We start from the raw sequence: 17,259 nt of genomic DNA on the forward strand, positions 1-17,259 counted from the left end.
AATAGTCTGCTGTCCTCATTATTGTCAGTTTTAGAGAAGAGGAAACTGAGATTAAAATGAAATTAAGATGTGCCAAAGGTCAGAAACCTCATTTGTGATAAAACCAAAAATATGCTTTAACGTTTATAAACCCTTTAATTTCACCCCTTTAGTCTGTTGCGCCATCTTGCCTTAGGACACCCTCTGTGGCATTATGAATACATCTGTATATGTATATCTGTATCTGTCCCTCTCTCAATCTCAATATAGTCATGCTTAATATAGTTGGAAAAATGTTATTAAACATTGCCCCTGATATGTACATATGTATTTATATATAATTTGCTCAATATGTTTGGACAAAACATGAGAAAATATTTAATAATCTTTCCTTTGTAATTCTCTAGGATTAAATTATAAAATGGTGATAGAACTCACAGTGGTCTAGAGAAGTCGGGTGAGTCATTCAGGGTCCCGTTGCTGTAGCAACATGAGCACCAGAAACATAATTTCTCCATCCCCACCCAATGTTCTTCCTCTGTGCTATTCATTTCTGGTTTTCCAGTAAATACCACTAAAAACTGTGATTAGGTTCATTCTTTTTCTCTAAATCCTTAATTGTTTATAGTCTTTCAAATTTTACGCCATGAATTAATGTGTTTATTTTATATAATCACTCTGAGAAAGGTAGTAGAGCACATGAAACGTCTCCATTTCAGTATGAAATATGGAGATCCAGCACATGAATGTCAGCTGCAAGATAAACAGTTGTCCTCTTGGAAGAGACCTGAAGGCCCTTTTAGTCATTGTAACAGTGATCTCTGAAATAAATTTTGTTAACAAGTTATTGTTATAATTATGCTGTGTACATACGGATCGTAGGGTTTATTAATCGTTGTTAATACTTGTGCTGGCTGGGTCTTAACCAATCCGGGCAGATCTCAACTGGGGAGCTGTTCTTTTCACTGATTATTAATGGGCCTAAGTGAGTGTCTTAATTCTAGGTTCTTCCCATCGTCTTGGTACCAGCTGTCTACCTGAGGGGCGTTCCTCTTATGGTGACGTCAGAGGTGAGAGAGAACAAGCTTGACTGCACAAGCATAGTTCAAGCTTCCACTAGATTCATATCTGTGAAAGTCCACGGGGCAAAGAAGTCGCATGGCCAGGCCTGGAGTCAAGGGCTGGGATGAATACTCTGCTGACAGTGGTAGGTCCCTTCCCGGTTACACGGCAGAAGCACTGGGTGTAATACTGTTACTGAGGAGGGAGGGAAGAGTTGGATCACTAACCCATTCTACCATAGATATGAGGGAGGTCTGTGTTCAGGTATAAATCACTCAGCGTGTATCACTGAATTTTTCTCCTGTATTCTGAGAACAATTTTTCTTCTAAGCAAATGAAAAAATTAAGTTTCCTATGAGATCTTTCAACTCTTACTTGAAATGAGCTCAGCTAAACAAACAACTCGTAGATTCATGATTTCAACAGGATTTTCCTAGTCTGGGCAAAGGGTGCACTGTTCCCATACTGGAACAGTAGTCATCTCACAATACCTTTTTGCTGGCAAAGTTTGTTTTTTGCCATGCCAGCTTTGTAGGCTGCCTCTGCAAACCTCCAGGATATGTACCTCTAAGTGTTCACCACAGTGTTCCTTATCAGCCTCTTAGGAAGGCAGAATACTCGCTTTGGCACTTGTAGAAGAAAAATTGCACAGGACCAGTTAAATGGGCAATGAAGGCTGTACTCAAGATTGTTGCAATAGGAGAGAGAGATTGGTCTCAACTCTGCTAAAACAAAAGGCTGGAGAGTTTTTAAGGCTTGGAGGGAATCAGTGGAAAAGTACTGGAGGATGTTAAGTGGGGAGGCTGGTTAAAATGGTTAGAATCTGTGTTTGCTAACTGTCACTTAGGGAAGTCCGGCTCCCACCTTCCCACAGAGACTGGGAGACAGGGTCACCATTACCTTCAGTAATTATGTTCAAAGGGATGGATTCCAGGTCCTGGAGAAAAATACTCCTTAATTGTAAAACTGGTAAGAGGCTGTGAGAAGATTCACAAGGGGCAGAGAAAGAATATGCCATCACAAGTTTTCTAAAATAAATGCGCTAAGAAAGGGGAAGTGAGGAGCCTAGAGAGAGATGAAGAAACCTGTCTAAAATTGAGTCAAGCTAATGGGACCTTGAAGGCTGTTTTGCTCACACTCAGGTTTGGCAAAGAAGAGGAAGAAGGATAAAGAATCGAAGCAGAATATGACGAGTCAGAGGCTCAAGACTTCAGTATGCTTATTGACCATACTTGTTACATTTGTAAGGAATTCTGGTCTTTAGAGTAGTTATCTAAATAAATAGAAAGGCAGTTTGATTAAATCAATCGTTTGTGTCAATAATTCTTAAATTTATGTCCTAAATGCAAACAGGTTGCCTAAAAAATAAAAGCATGCATTTTGATCATCTCCATGTCTAAATCCTGAACTACCTGTAAATAACATGACAAATTACTTCTCAAGGCCATCTTGGGAGATTTTGGGTTATATCTCCAGGAATGTGAGCTTCCTAATACTAAACCACAGACCTAGAAAGACTTACCTACTCAGTGCTGGATGGACTCTCCACCTGAGGGGCAGAGATGGCCTCGTAAGACTGATGGCATGGAAGAGCAGAGAACACTTGTCCTCCCTGCCAAGAGTAGAGAGGAAAGGGCAGGCTGGGCATGCTCAGTTCTCCTTCCAAACCAGCCAATCAGAGGAAGTCACTCAGCCTCCCATGGAGAGATGGAGTGAGGAGACTGACAGAGACTAGGAAGACTACGTAAGGATAATTCACTCCAAGTGGAGGAAACTATCATGGGAGGAAAAGAAATGCTGGGTGCCCTTACTTGACTCACACCCAAACACTAATGGATCTTTATTTGTGAACTTTGTATAATTGGACTGGCTGTATGATTTATAAACTTAGTTGCTCACAGTCCTGATTTATTACCCCATGTGTACATACACATACAATCTGGGAAAACTAAGGTCTTTGAAAGTATATGTGTACACCTGAAACTAATTTAATACTGTAAATCAACTATACTTTAATAAAAAAACCTATAAATTAAAAAAAAAGAAAGTATATGTGTAGTATATTTCATTAGTTGTACCCTATTATGTAATTTTCCTCTAAAGGGAGGAAATAGGCTTAATTTTAACCTAAGCAATTCCAAATTGGGAAGACAAATCTGATGGAAAAAATGCACTGAGTTCAAAGCTAAAGATATAATTTCATTCATGTACGGTTTTTTATTTGCTATTTCATAAGTCTTCTCTTAATCCCTCAAATAATTTAGGCTAGACAGTGCTGTTGGTTAAAATAAGTGATTTTTCAATGAGAGTTAGTATTGATATATCTTCCTCAGGTACATTAAAAATAAATAACCTGGGATTTTCTCGGACCACCAGAAAATTTCATCAGAAATCCTGGTACCTAATGAAAAATAGCTTGAAACATCTTACAGTTATAATTTAGATCTTGTAACACTTCAGTGAAATAGAAATAAAAACATGATTTTTCTCTCAGATATGATGTTTCTCAAGTAATAAGACAGCTATACAGTAATTTTTAGGACCTAAGTCTGGGCATTCAAAAAATCTACACCTTGTATAAAAGTTTCGAGGAGAGGGAAATAAAAGTTGAGTGGGCTTTCAGACAGAATCAAGAGCAATGATGCCATTCTTAATACATAGTCCATCATTAGTTTAACGATACCAGAGGAAATAAATACCCAAAAATATCAGAAAGGGTGTTGTCTATATGGGAATAGTGCAACTGATGTGAAAACAGAGATCTCAGGGTGGGAAAGGAGACACTGTTGGAAAATCACATGGTGTTTCACAATACGCAGACATTACAAGAGACGGAGCTTGGAGTTTAATAGTATTTCTAAGGTTACATGTAGATTTAGTAATGGGTATCTGGATCTATACTATGTCCGTATTTATTTAATATTTAATTAATATGTCTACACCCATAGTTATTTATCTATATATCTATAATTTTGCACATATATAAGCATATTTCCTAACTTAATTGTTTTGTGTGTACTTTCATTTTAAGTAGCATTATTAAAATCGTTTTTCTTATCAGATATAAAGTGAGCAGATTCATGAGCATTTTTAAAATTCACACAATGTTCTGCATCTGAGTGAGAAAAATCATTACCCCTAAATGGCATATATTTTGCTTTTCCAATGAGAAAACATGGATTTATGTAACTCCCTAGTTGTTCCTATTATTCAGGTAATTAATATTCTGTTGAGGATGGTACTTAGAAAATAATCATGGGCTAAAATCACCTGGTTCGTTTCATTATATCTATAGTCACTGTTTTAATTTCAGTTTGATATGAAATACTGGGAACCCTGCACTGGCAGAATTTAAGTAGTGCTATTTTAATTGCAAACACATGGCATGATTAGTCTGCAGAGTGAGTCTTGCACCCTAAGGTACAGATGTCTTCTGGCTGGACCTCCTGGGCACTTGGCATTCTGACCATTTGTGCTGCTTGCTGTTAATGAGAAGGGCTCTTGTGGAGTTGTGTATCTTCCATTAACCAGTGTGAGACAACTGAACAGACCATGTTCAAGTTTTCTATTCTTCAGCATTTTATAAAAATAAGGAGAAAACCACTTTCTTATGGATAATTTTTAGAGTTAAATATATAAAGTAGAGTTAAAAAAGAACAAACTAAACATTTACTCGCGTATGGCTCATCAGTAATGTAAAATCAGATGTTTCAAAAACTCAATTTCATATTGTGCAGAAGATGTTTTCTTAATAAAGAACAAGACAGTGTTAATTGACCCAGCTGAAAAGTACCCTCTAAAGGACATTATGATATTTGGTTACTTTTCAGTTACTACTAACTCATCTGTTATCTGGAATTTTGAATCTGGCTTTTCCACTTATATATTTAAAACACATTTTTCATGATTAAACAAAAAATTCTATAACTGATAGATCAAAAGCTAGTAATCTTCACTGTTGTATTTTATTGTGGCAGTTGATCAGATGTAATAATTAGCCCTTAAATTGTATGACTCTTTGAAATTTTAAAGTAGTTTACATACATATATATACACATATAATATACATGTAAGAATACATATAATATATAGATTATATACATAGTTTTGATTAAAAACATACCTATTTATATAATTCAGCTTGAATTATTATATAGCATAATCATCAAATCAGTCCAATAAGATGGGCAATGTTTGCATGGTTAGTGACATTTGATCAAAGTTGAAGTGATTTATATAAGGATACAAAATTAATGATTAATAGAATGGAGACCATAATTTCAATTGTATGTCTCCCAACTTTTTTCTTTTTCATTAATATGTTCTTGCCTTATTAACTACTTAACTGCCTTTCATTTACTGGAAAGTTTTTGAATATTCATTTTGTATAATCCATTGCTTGTGGATTTATGAGGACAAAATATGCTTCTTATCTTTAAAGAAATCATAATTTATTTGAGGACATTGATATTAAAAGAATATTAACATCTGGAATGACTGAGGTGAATATAGAGAAATATACCAGTAAAAGTGATGGTTGAAGGCAGGAAATAACGAACTCTGCAAGGCTAGACCAAGGAGTTTTTTCAGAGGGAAAGCAATTAGGACAAGGTGTGTAAGGATGAGTACATGTTTCCTTTGGGAAGTAAAGCACAAAGGACTTTCCACTTACACAAGAATCACCTCGGTCTTATGAAGCAGCCTGGGGTCTGCAGAAGTAGTTCTCAGTAATTCTCTGGCTGGCTGGACAAACAGGAAGGGAGTGGAAATGAAGGGCTTTCTCTTTTTAGGAATTATTTAGAAAGCAATATACTTGGAGCATTTCAGAACTAGAAGAGACCACTGAGATCACAGAGTCCAATTTCTTTATTTTACCCATGAGGAAGTCTAAGCTCCTAGGAAAAACAAAACAAAACAAAACACACACCAAAAACCCTGCCTAAGATTAAACTAGTTAGAAGAGAATCGCACTGAACTGGGAGTGGTTTACTCTGGTCTGAGAATCAGGCCTTTTCAAATGACATCTGAAGGCACATCTCTAAGGAGATGAGAAAAAAAAGACAATGTGTCTGAAGTAGAAATATTAAAAAAAAAAAAAAGCAAAACTTACTGATGTTCGAATTCCTGACTCTTAGGGCAATAGCATGCTCTTCCACCTCTGGCTAAGTGTGTTCTACTACACAGAGGACAACGTATTCACATTTTTTGTATTTACACTAAAGAGGTTGGGTAGCAACTATTTAAAAGAATACACTTCAACCCACATCAAAAAAAAATTCAAAAATTAATTCATGACTTAAAACTATTCAATCTCTAATCATCTTCCAATACCTTAAAGGGCAGTTCAGTTGCTGGGAATTCTCAAGATGCCGTTATTATCATTATGCTGAATTATTTACAAACTGGTATCAAAGCACCAGAGTCAATTGCTTTGGTCTTATGTAAAATTCCTCTGATCTTTGGCAATCATTACTTATTTACAGCTTCCATAATTTTCCCCCTTTGCAAAAAAAAAAAATAAATAAAAAGTTTCTTAGCTATAGCTAAAAGGCACTATTTTACTTTTATAGTAAACTATACGTCTCTAATACGAAAAAAGTTAAAACAAAAAACTATAGTCCCTAAGATTTAAAAGCATGATTTTCTATGTGAAAAGCAGATTATCTAAACAGTTTCTTTCCCTGAGAGAGAGATTCATAATATTTATTGTAAAATATAAATATTAGGTTTCTTGCTTCGTGTGAACTATTTGTAGGTATAGTAAATATAATTCTTTTAAAATAAAACTAGGATAATAGTAACAGTTAATGTTTACACTTATTGAAACACATGTGAAGATTGCTTCAAGAAAATGTTAGAAAATTAAATAAAAATTTCCCACACGACTGGAAAAAATTTTTGACATGTGATTTTGAACTGAAATTGGCTGTACTCTCAAACTGTGGCTTAAAACAGAAAAGGTCTATGTTTAATATGGATGTTTTCCTAAAACCTGGGGTTGAGTAATTTGGGACAAGAAAAATTGATGCTGAATGTTCTGGTTTACATATTGATCTGTAGCAACCAATTTGTCTTTAACTTAGAACTATCTACTTTTACTCTCACTGGCCTTAAGCAACTTAAGCAACAACTTTGAGATAAATACAAAGACTGATGGATTTTTTTGTGTATGTGTGATTCATTTTTGTTGCTAACGACTCACAGAAAGTCTTTATAAGATTAACTTTTTTTAAAGAATTGAATAAAAACGTATATGACAATGTTTACTCAGAATCTTTTACCTAAATGGAAAACCAGATTTTTCAGGATATAGTTAGTCCCAGAAATTAAAATATTTTAATATGTTATTACTTTTGTAATACATACGATTTTTTATACTAGTGGGACACTATTTACAAGTGTATTTTATTAATAATTTTCTAAAATTGACCTTTGAATATTTGGAGAAATCTTGTGGTTGTTCAATAGGGGTAATTAACAAAAAGTAAGTAATAAACAGTGAATCAAAGGTCTAAAATATTCTGAGTAGTGAAAAATGAGAGTTGTGCTATAGGATTTTCTATTCTGTTCTTTGTCCCTGCCTGGGTGTGAGAATAACATGGTGGAAACAGCATTCAGGTCAAAAGAAACATTTATGTCTAGCTTATCCCATAATTAGTAATTTGATTTCAAGTGATGGAATTGAACCCTCTGAGTACAGATTTCTTCATCTGTAACTTGAATAATAATACTAATAACAGCTACTATCCCGTGAAATGGATACAATTATTAGCTCCATTATAAAGATGAATAAACTGAGGCACAGCAGATATGTTGTTACTGGTTTCACACTAAGCAGAGTGTGTGTTCTTAGACACTCTGAAGTACTGACACCCTGGCTGATGTGTCAGCTTCCATTTGGTTGGCAATGATATATTTTAAGGGCTTGGTAAATTGCAGAACATTCGGTGAATTGAAAAGCATGTTCCAAACAAATCATAGGGTATGTTATTATTTTTCTAAAAAAATGGACAAGATTATTTTGCTCATAAAATCTTTCTTTTGGGGGTAAGATGAGGTGTCTTCGTCGACTGTAGTGTGTCAATGTCATTTCCTGGTTTTGATACGTAAGGTGTTATTAGTAGGAGAAATTGGATGAAGGATAGACAGAGCTTCTCTTTACTATTTTATGCAACTTCTTGTGAGTTTATATTTATTTCAAATATAAAGTTTAAGAAAGAATTGGTTTTCAAGGCTGTTTCTATGGAAAAGTGCACAAAATGTTCCATTGACATAAAGGCAGTAAATACTAGAACCTCTATTTCTTTTTTTTCCTCTGCCCATTCATATTTTCTGTGTTTGTCTTTATTTTATAATGTACATAATGTAGTACAGAAATACATACAAATTCAGAAATTAAAATATAATTGGGCCTTCTTTATCAAAATTATTATTTTCTTTTTACTATTATGGATGTGCTATGAAAAAGTTGAAGGACTTCTGATTCAGATTATGGCAGAAAGAACAAATACTTTGGAGCCAAATTTGCATTATAATTCAGACTCTTTTGCTTATTAACTAAATGAATGACTCAAGACAGGTTAGTTAATCTGAGTTTCAATTTCCTCATTTATTAAAAATAAGATGGTAATAATAATAGTACTACCTTTTGGGATATTTATGTGAGAAGATTTGCGTTTTGTGCTGAGCACATAAGACCCCAGCATGTATTAGTTTACTTTTCCCTCCTTTTGAGAAAACTAAGACTTCTATGTACTTATTTGCATTCTCTCTCCATTCAGTAAAAGAAGTAGTTGGAAAATCTAGCGGTAACTAGTAAGTACCGTGTCAATACAATATCTTTAAAATTAGTCAAATTTCCCAAACACCATAGAATTTCTGCTTTGGGCAAATCATTGTTCTCAGCCTGACTTGCAGTGTCATTGAAAAGTCTTGAGTTAATACTTTTCTCCTAAATGGAAGACAATTCTATTAAGGAAAAAAATAAGAAATAAAAACAGACTTGCCATGTGTTTTAGTTTCCCAGTCTTATAATCTTATTTCAGAGTGGATGGAACTGATTGAGTAGCATGTGCAATTCTAAAAGATCTGAGCTTTGTCACGTAAATTGTATGTATATAATCACACATGTGTTAACTTTAAGAACTGACAGGTGACTCTTCTAGGCTGACAAAGACAAAACTAGTGATTGCAATGATTTTAAAATATTGAATTCGTCATTTATCTCTCTCTCTTATTTGCCCTAATAACTGACAATGTTTTGTTGCATTTGTGGAGTTAGGTACCAAAGTCTTTTCTGATGAAAATTTTTCAATGAAAGTACAGCTTTGGTGGAGAAGGAGATAGACTTCTTCAATGTTGATGTTCTCATAACTAATTACATATGTTAAATTATACTTTAAGACAAAAATAATTTTTGAGTAAAATACAATGTAAGCTAGAATTTTTAAAAAATTATTCTTAATTATCAGTAAAGATGGTGTCACTCAAAACTTATCTCTACGTACTCAGCCCTTGCTGCTCAGGACCTGCTCAGATTCTCTAGAATGCCCAAACTCAGAAGAGATTATGACAACACAGAAGCATTCTGCATATGCTAGTCAGTTTTCTGCTTAAGGTAAATTATCTTCTCCAAATAAGTTCAGATCTATAGGTGCTCCATGACAAGCTTCATCTTTTCAATAACGAGTAAACGAAAAAGACATCTTTACTTGAAGATATGATGTTATTAGCAGTTTTTTGATACCACCACCAAAGCTGCGTAAAATATTCTATTTAATTTTTTCTGATAGGTATAGTGTATCTTATACTTGGGGATAAAAATATAATCACTTCATTATGAAAAATGCTGTTTCTAGGTACAAACAGCAAAATCCATCCCCATCTCCCAGAAACCAATGCCAGAATATAAGTTTCAAGGTGAACGACATGGGTAAAAATTGCTTCTCTAGGAAACTAAGCAAAAAATTATGTTTCTTTATAGAAATATGTGGTACATCTTTGGAATTTATAATTTATTCATCAGGAAACTAAATGGATAACTTGTCTCTACCAAAAAAAAAAATACTGAGTCTGGAAAGCTGATTGCTATGAATTACAGCTAGTGAAATATCATTTAATTCCTTTGTAGTTCGATATGGCTTCAAAAACAGGTGAAAAAAGAAATCCTTATAGAAAAGAAAAGTTCAGAAAAGTCTCTAGAAAATCATCTGGATGTACACACATTCTTTTTACCAAATGTGCCTCGCACTCCGAGGTAAACATTCTGAGACTTCTGTAAATAGCCAAGGAGCCTCTGAAGCTCCAAAGCAATCAGAACCTCGGCTATGCAACTGATTCCAAATGCGGCAGATTTTCATAGAGAACAGCAAAATGATCATTAATATCAGGATACATGTTTTGAAAGGATAACTTCTTTACAATTAAATAGAAAAAGCTGGCCCATTTACTTTATTACCTATCTAGCTCCTGAAATGGTAAAAATAAACAAGCAATCTATATTGAGACTAAAGAAAGTAAGATATGCCCTCCTTGAAACAAATTTAGCGGAAAGGAATATTGCGGAATGTGCTTTTTCAGAATGTATCTCTTACAAAAAATAATTAAGCACTAGATTATGTGTCATCTAATTTGCAACAGAGTATCAAATAACTTGAATGCTTAGTCATGCAATATTTCAGCTATAAGTCTCAATTTCCAGGAACAGAAAATAATACTAATTTCAGCAAAAGTAACCTAAGAGGGGGATAATGATGTCTTTAAAACCAACTGAACTTCAAGCTAAGAAATGATCAAAACATAACGGACATCTGGAAGCTTGGTTAGCATGAGCCACAACAGTGAGCTCATAGAACAAATAACTTGGTGAGAACCCTGTATATGAAAAGACTTCGCTCTGCTTGAAAGGCAATTGTTTATCTGGCTTTTGCATCACTGCCCTAATTCTGGTAAAAGCTGTTCTGCTGGTTTAACTCATGGGATACTCTGCTCTCTGGATGAACTACTATCCTGATTGGTCTGGAGTGTGCATGTGTGTCTATGAGAGAAGGAGAGAGGTGGAGGGGAGGAGAGAGAGAATTGTCCAACATAACCCACCCTTGGCTACTCAACGTAAACCTTTCTACATACTTACATTTTCAAAAGTGACCTTGTTCAACACAATGCAAAAAAAAAAAAAATCACATTAACAGCTACAGTCACACTCTTATCATCTATTTCTGCATTATTCTTCAAGTCCAGATAGCTATTCCTATGTGGTGATATCTTGGGTATCTAGTATTATTGTGCAGTGAATTGGATATGCATCTTCCTACCTTAGCCAACAAGAAAATATACATCTAACTTTAGAATATGGAATAAGCCTGTCAATGCCAAAGAGAAGTCTTGAAAAATGGATGAATACACCTTCCATTTCTCATGGAGATACATTTCCCGTTCATGTTATATGAAATGGATATTGCTGCATTGGGAAGCATTACCAAATTGTTTAACATCATTTTGAATAAGACCCTTCATTGATTTATTGGATAGTTCATTATTCACCTAAATTCCATGCTACATCAGTATTATTTTTCAGTAAGCCCTTGGCTATTAATCTCTTTCCTTTGACCATCAAATCTTAAGATAACTAGAATATTCAGTTATGCATCAAGTAACTTCCTAGTGTGTCAGAAAAACTGAAACTCTCTTCTTAGAAATAATGTTGGGTTAATCGATAAGTAACATGTGAGTTGACAAGGGATAGCCTGTCCTAGCAAGGATTTAATAATGGGGTCCATACCTGACAGAATTCGTTTCTCATTCTATGTGGACTGTGCAAGTTCCTTAAAAAAAATGCTTTCAACTACCATTTCTACGTAGATATCTTCTAATTCCATAATCAAAGTCATATCTTCTTTCTTGAGCTTGAAATTTATATTCTAAACAGTGTCTATACATTTTCCAGGCTCTTTTAAAGTCAATCAATCAAAAAGAGAATTCATCTACCTTCTAAGTCTACAGTTTTTCCTGAAGTATTTTTATACTGGTGAGTAAAATTATTATTGAAAAATAAATATTTATTAGAAATTTGGAAGTCATCTAAGTCTCCTTACCTTGTCTTATTCAATCTATATCCAATTTATCGAATGGAAATGATTTTAACTCATAAATATTTTTCAAATCCCTCCTGCCTTTTTCAATTGTGTTGTCATGAACTTAATTCAATACTAAATATTTTCATGTTATTGTAATAAATCACATTTAACTTTTAGATTCCATTTTTCATATTTCAAATCCATTCTCCTTTTTTTTTTTTTTTTTTGCTACAGTGAATTTTTAGTAACTCATTATGTAAGAGGTATATTTTCTCTGGCTTAAAATTCTTCAGTGGTCCTCCCTTGCATTCAGGACAAATTCAGAACTTTTTTGGAATGGCATATAAAAATGTTTATAAAATACCCAATGCCTGACATTCTAGCTTTCTCTCCTATCACCACTATATACCTCCCTTTTCCTTTAATTATACCAATTTTAGATCTTATGATATGCCCTGTTCCATTACCTTTGGTACCTTTGCTATGATCTCTCCTCTATGTAAAAATCACATCAATAGCTTCTCTTTTCCTTCAAGATACCTGCATCCTTTGGCAATGACAGGTTGAGATGGGCACTTGTCCTCCATCTGTTTCTCCTGTCTCTTACACTAGTTGTTGAGTTCCACGAATCTCATTCAGCTGAGTATCATCAGGATCAATCACAGTGTGGGGATGAACTCTGACAACAGTAGAACACCAGCCTCAAAAGAGTAATATTAATAGACACGCACTGAATTCTCACAAGCTAAATACTAGGCTTGTTTCTTTGTGTATATCATGTCATGTATCCCTAAGGGCATATTTATAAACCAGTCATTGTCACTGATGACTGCTCTGTTTGCCTTTATTTGTGTCACCCAGCAGCAGTTAGCCCAGGTGACCACATCCTCCTTCTTGTAGCAATGTTTTCATTTGACTTGTAGACACCACTATCTGTTCATCCCACTTCTTCCCTAGAGGAACAATATTCCCTTTCTTTCTGTTTCTCTCTCTTGTTTCCCTTTGCTGATTTCCTCTTATATTGCTATACTTTGGAGTGTATGAAGGCTTGCTTATCAAATATGTTCCCTAACTTTCAATCACCTCCTAAGAAATCTGATTCAGTCTCATGGATTTAGATTTATTTGAAGTGCAGGTGATTCCACATATTTATTTTAGCACAGAACTTCCATTTTAACTTTAAACTTGTAAACCCAGTAACTTACTCAAATTCTTCACTTAGCCATTAGGCATTTCAGACAGCACATATCCAAAAAGGAACTGCTCATTTCCAACCCCTCAATCTACTTTTGTAGTATTCTCCAACTCGATAAGAGACAACTCCATTTTTTCAGCTTATTTGTTTAATTTGGAGTCATTTTTCATTACTCTACTTGAATATCTTGATATATCTGGAAATTTTTGTGGTCAATAGCTTCTTTTTTAACATTTTTTATTGAGTTATAGTCATTTTACAATGTTATGTCAAATTCCAGTGTAGAGCACAATTTTTCAGTTATACATGAACTTACATATATTCATTGTCACATTCTTTTTTGCTGTGAACTACCACAAGATCTTGTATATATTTCCCTGTGCTATACAGTATAATCTTGTTTATCTATTCTACACATGCCCATCAGTATCTACAAATTTCGAACTCCCAGTCTGTCCCTTCCCACCCCCCCCCCAATGTCTTCTAAACACATTCAGAATTAATCCACTGCCCATCACTCACCTCTGCTTTTCATCTTAGAACAAGTCACCTTAGGTTTTTACCTGAATTATTTCAACCGCTTCTTATTTCAGCTTCAATTCTTGCTGCCAAAATCCATACTCCACACAGCGAGAGTGAGCCTTTTAAAACGTCAGTCAAATAATGTCATCCCTTTGCCCTAATACTTGATTTTATTCAAAGCAAGGGCTCAATCTAGAAGTCCATACAAGGGCTCAACCTCTTCTGCTGCTCTGACCTTTTCATTTCTTATTCTCCCATCCACTTATTTCTAGCCATGTTGGTTACCTGCTTCCTTCTTGATATTGTAAGCTACACTCTTATCTGCCTCATAAACTTTACCTTTGATGTTCCCTCTTCCAAATATCTGCAGTTTGCTGCCTCCCTTTAGGTCTCTACTCGGGTATCACCTTATCAATGCAGTCCCCCATGCCTTTCAACTACGTAAAAAAATTAAAGTCATAAGCACTTACTGCCAACTTCATCCTTTCATTTGGTATCCCAGTTAACCTACTTTCCTGTTCTCTGTAGCACTTGGCACTCTGTTATGTATTATCTATCTCTGTTTATTGTCTGTATATAACTGTTTATTGTCCATTTAGTCCTGTTCCCACTACTATTACTAGAATTTAAGATTCATGAAGTCCAAAGATTTGGACTTCTCTGTTCACTGTTCTCCATGTTAGGAAGGGCATCTGACACCTCAAAGGTGGTTATGGTGAGCACGTTTACAGCCTGATGAGAGCCAATCCATTCTTCTTTTGTCAGAGCGGGTAAGTGCTCTTTCCTGTACTCTGAGGGGTAGGGTTAGGGGTAGACACATCACACATTTTGCCAATAAAGTAGGAATGAAAATGCTGAATGTCAATTCTAGGGCTGTTTTTGATTATTGCCTCTTGACTTTCCAGCCTTCTTTTCCCCCTCCTTGTGTGAAAGTCTTGGAAGCTCAAGTTGACATGGAGGTGGCAAAAGACTGAAGCAGCCTGGGACACTGAGTGTCCACGTGGAGGACAGCTATTCTGGAGAAATGCCCAAACCCAGAGTGGATCTGCAGGACAGCAAAGTAAACTTGTGGTGTGCAGTCCCTGAGAATGAGGGACTTGACCACCACAGCATGACCCATCCAGTCTTGACAGCTATAATAATCAATAAATACGTGTTGTGTGAATGAATAAAGGATCCCTATTTTATGGAGGTGGAAGCAGAGTCACAGCAAAAGTATGTTATTAGCTCAGGGTTGTCAATGGCAACCTGGAGTCAAAGCCAGGCCATGCATAATATTTAAAACAGGCAGCAATCATTTTAACCAAGAGAGATAAACTGTGTATTTTACAGTTTCTTGTAATATAAATCAGTGACCAAGAGATCATAATCCAATACTTGATTTAAAGTCATGTTGACAAAGACATAGTACAGGAAAATTATCTGGCCTTTCCAGGATTTTCTTTGTTTTCTTAAGTCACTGGAAAGTAAAGGTCTAGGACTCTATTATCTTAATGAAGTTCCCAAAGACTAGAGAAGTTCCGTGAGGTTTAGTTCAGTACTAACCACTCTGTCTTCATAGGGCAATGCAAGATGCATACGACAGTAGTTCTTTGTTTCTATGTATCTATTTTTTTGGTGGAATGTGTTGTACATGATAGTTTCTCAGATAGGAATTTGATAATCCCTGAGATTAATTCTAGGAAAAGTTTGAATGTACTAACAAAAATGCTTGCTTTCTTTTAGGAGAAAGCAAAAATTAAATAAGAATATATCGTAACTACCTTAGCTTTCAGCTCTTGAAGCCAAGGTTAGTATGTAATTACAGAAAAGAAGGCCCGTGGTAGTGTTTATATCTTTCTTCATTTTATTTTCCAGTAGCCCCTCTCTCTGTCTCTTTCTCCTTTGTTCCATTAAAAAAAATCCCCGTTTGACTCCCTTTGGACCACATTGTATGTTGTAAGCACCTTCAGGCTTATTTCAGAATGAACAGGATGTTCATTTCAAATGCATTGAAAATGCAAAATAAACAAATAGAAAAATATTTACTTAAGTTTTTATTAGTGAATTCTGGAAAAATTCAAGTAATTCATTGGATTTTTTTTCTTTGCTTAAATTTCTTAATCATCTCCTTACTGAATGAACCACTTGGTAGATTCCTCAAAAATACTCAGACATACAACATTCCTTGAATTTACATGTTCATCAGTTGTGTGTGTGTTTATTTGATAAACGAGGGACAGTTTGGCTGGGCATAAAATCCTGACATTATAGTTAACTGTCTGATAACTATTGTTTCACTCTTTTAATGGATTCAGTGTTGTAGAAATGTTAGATGTCAAATTAATTTCCTTTCCTCTGTAAGTGACTTTGTGCCTAGAGACCCTGGGGATTTTTTTTTTTTCCTTTGAAGCCTAATGTTACTGGGGAATTTCTCAAGTTATCCAGTGTCAGTTCTCACAAATGCAAGGTATGTAGATTGTCTTATTCAGGAAAAAAATAAATTTTACATTTTCGGGGTCACTTTGCTTTTCTTTTCTTTCTTTTTTTTTTTTTTTTACTTCTTTTCTACTTCTTTCTTTATTTTGGTTTTACTTTCTTAGCTCTCTTCAGTTTGATCCTCTATATTCTCTTATGATCACTTACTTTGACCCACTACATTCTATACGTTACAGTGTATTTAGTCTTGGAATTCTTTCCAAAGTTTTATAGTTTCACATTTTCTGATTATCTGGACATCACTTCTTTGCTTTCCACTTACAATTTTATTTATTATTATAATGATATAATTATGAAATATAACATACTATTTGTGTTATAGTATTATGATACATAATATATAATTAATTTCATAATAGTTATAGTATTATATATTATATATAATTATATATTATATATAATGAATTACTATAATAGTTATAGTTTTATAATATAACACAAATAGTATATTCTACTTTTATTGTATTATGTATTATATTATGCAAAGAGTAATGCATAATTACAATGTTAGTAAAATGAATAGCTTGTTGCATATGTTTTTTATATAGGTAATTGTTAGTTAATTCATTTTAATTGATGTTGAAATAGGAGAAGATAAAAAACTTGCTTGTTGCAAGGAAGCAACAGAGCGATAACTCAAGCTTATGCAACGTGGTTTCAGAGTCTGCAGTCTCAAACAGTAGGCAAGATACTAACTTCTCTCTCTTGCTCTCACTGTCTCCCCTTCTCTCTTTCCTTCTCTCTCCTCTTCTTTTTCTCCCTTTTGCTTTCTCCTCTTGTCTGTTTTCAGTTTCTTAAAATGTTTCCATGATCATGTAAAGAAGCTTACTATAACCTCTGGAAGATGGGAAAGCATGTAGGAAAGAACCAGAGCAGCCCACTAATCGCCCGAGTAATCAGCCAGGCATGTGGGTGGGGTTATCCAGGACAATCCAGCTCAACTGACCA

The 17,259-nt window shown here is 34.6% G+C and overlaps 2 long non-coding RNA genes across 2 annotated transcripts in view; one reads left to right on the top strand and one right to left on the bottom strand.

The window, feature by feature from the left end:
• Nucleotides 1-17,259, bottom strand: part of LOC116664949 — a 370,748-nt gene that overhangs the window by 293,166 nt on the left and 60,323 nt on the right. The gene's annotated exons all lie outside the window — the stretch shown is intronic.
• LOC116664948 lies at nucleotides 869-14,958 on the top strand. The gene is made up of 3 exons (XR_004321503.1): nucleotides 869-1,186; nucleotides 11,987-12,067; nucleotides 14,739-14,958. It is a non-coding gene; the product is annotated as an uncharacterized LOC116664948 (long non-coding RNA).

The sequence above is a fragment of the Camelus ferus genome, chromosome 7 (genome assembly GCF_009834535.1).
Source record: "Camelus ferus isolate YT-003-E chromosome 7, BCGSAC_Cfer_1.0, whole genome shotgun sequence".
In the NCBI taxonomy this organism is placed as follows: domain Eukaryota; kingdom Metazoa; phylum Chordata; class Mammalia; order Artiodactyla; family Camelidae; genus Camelus; species Camelus ferus.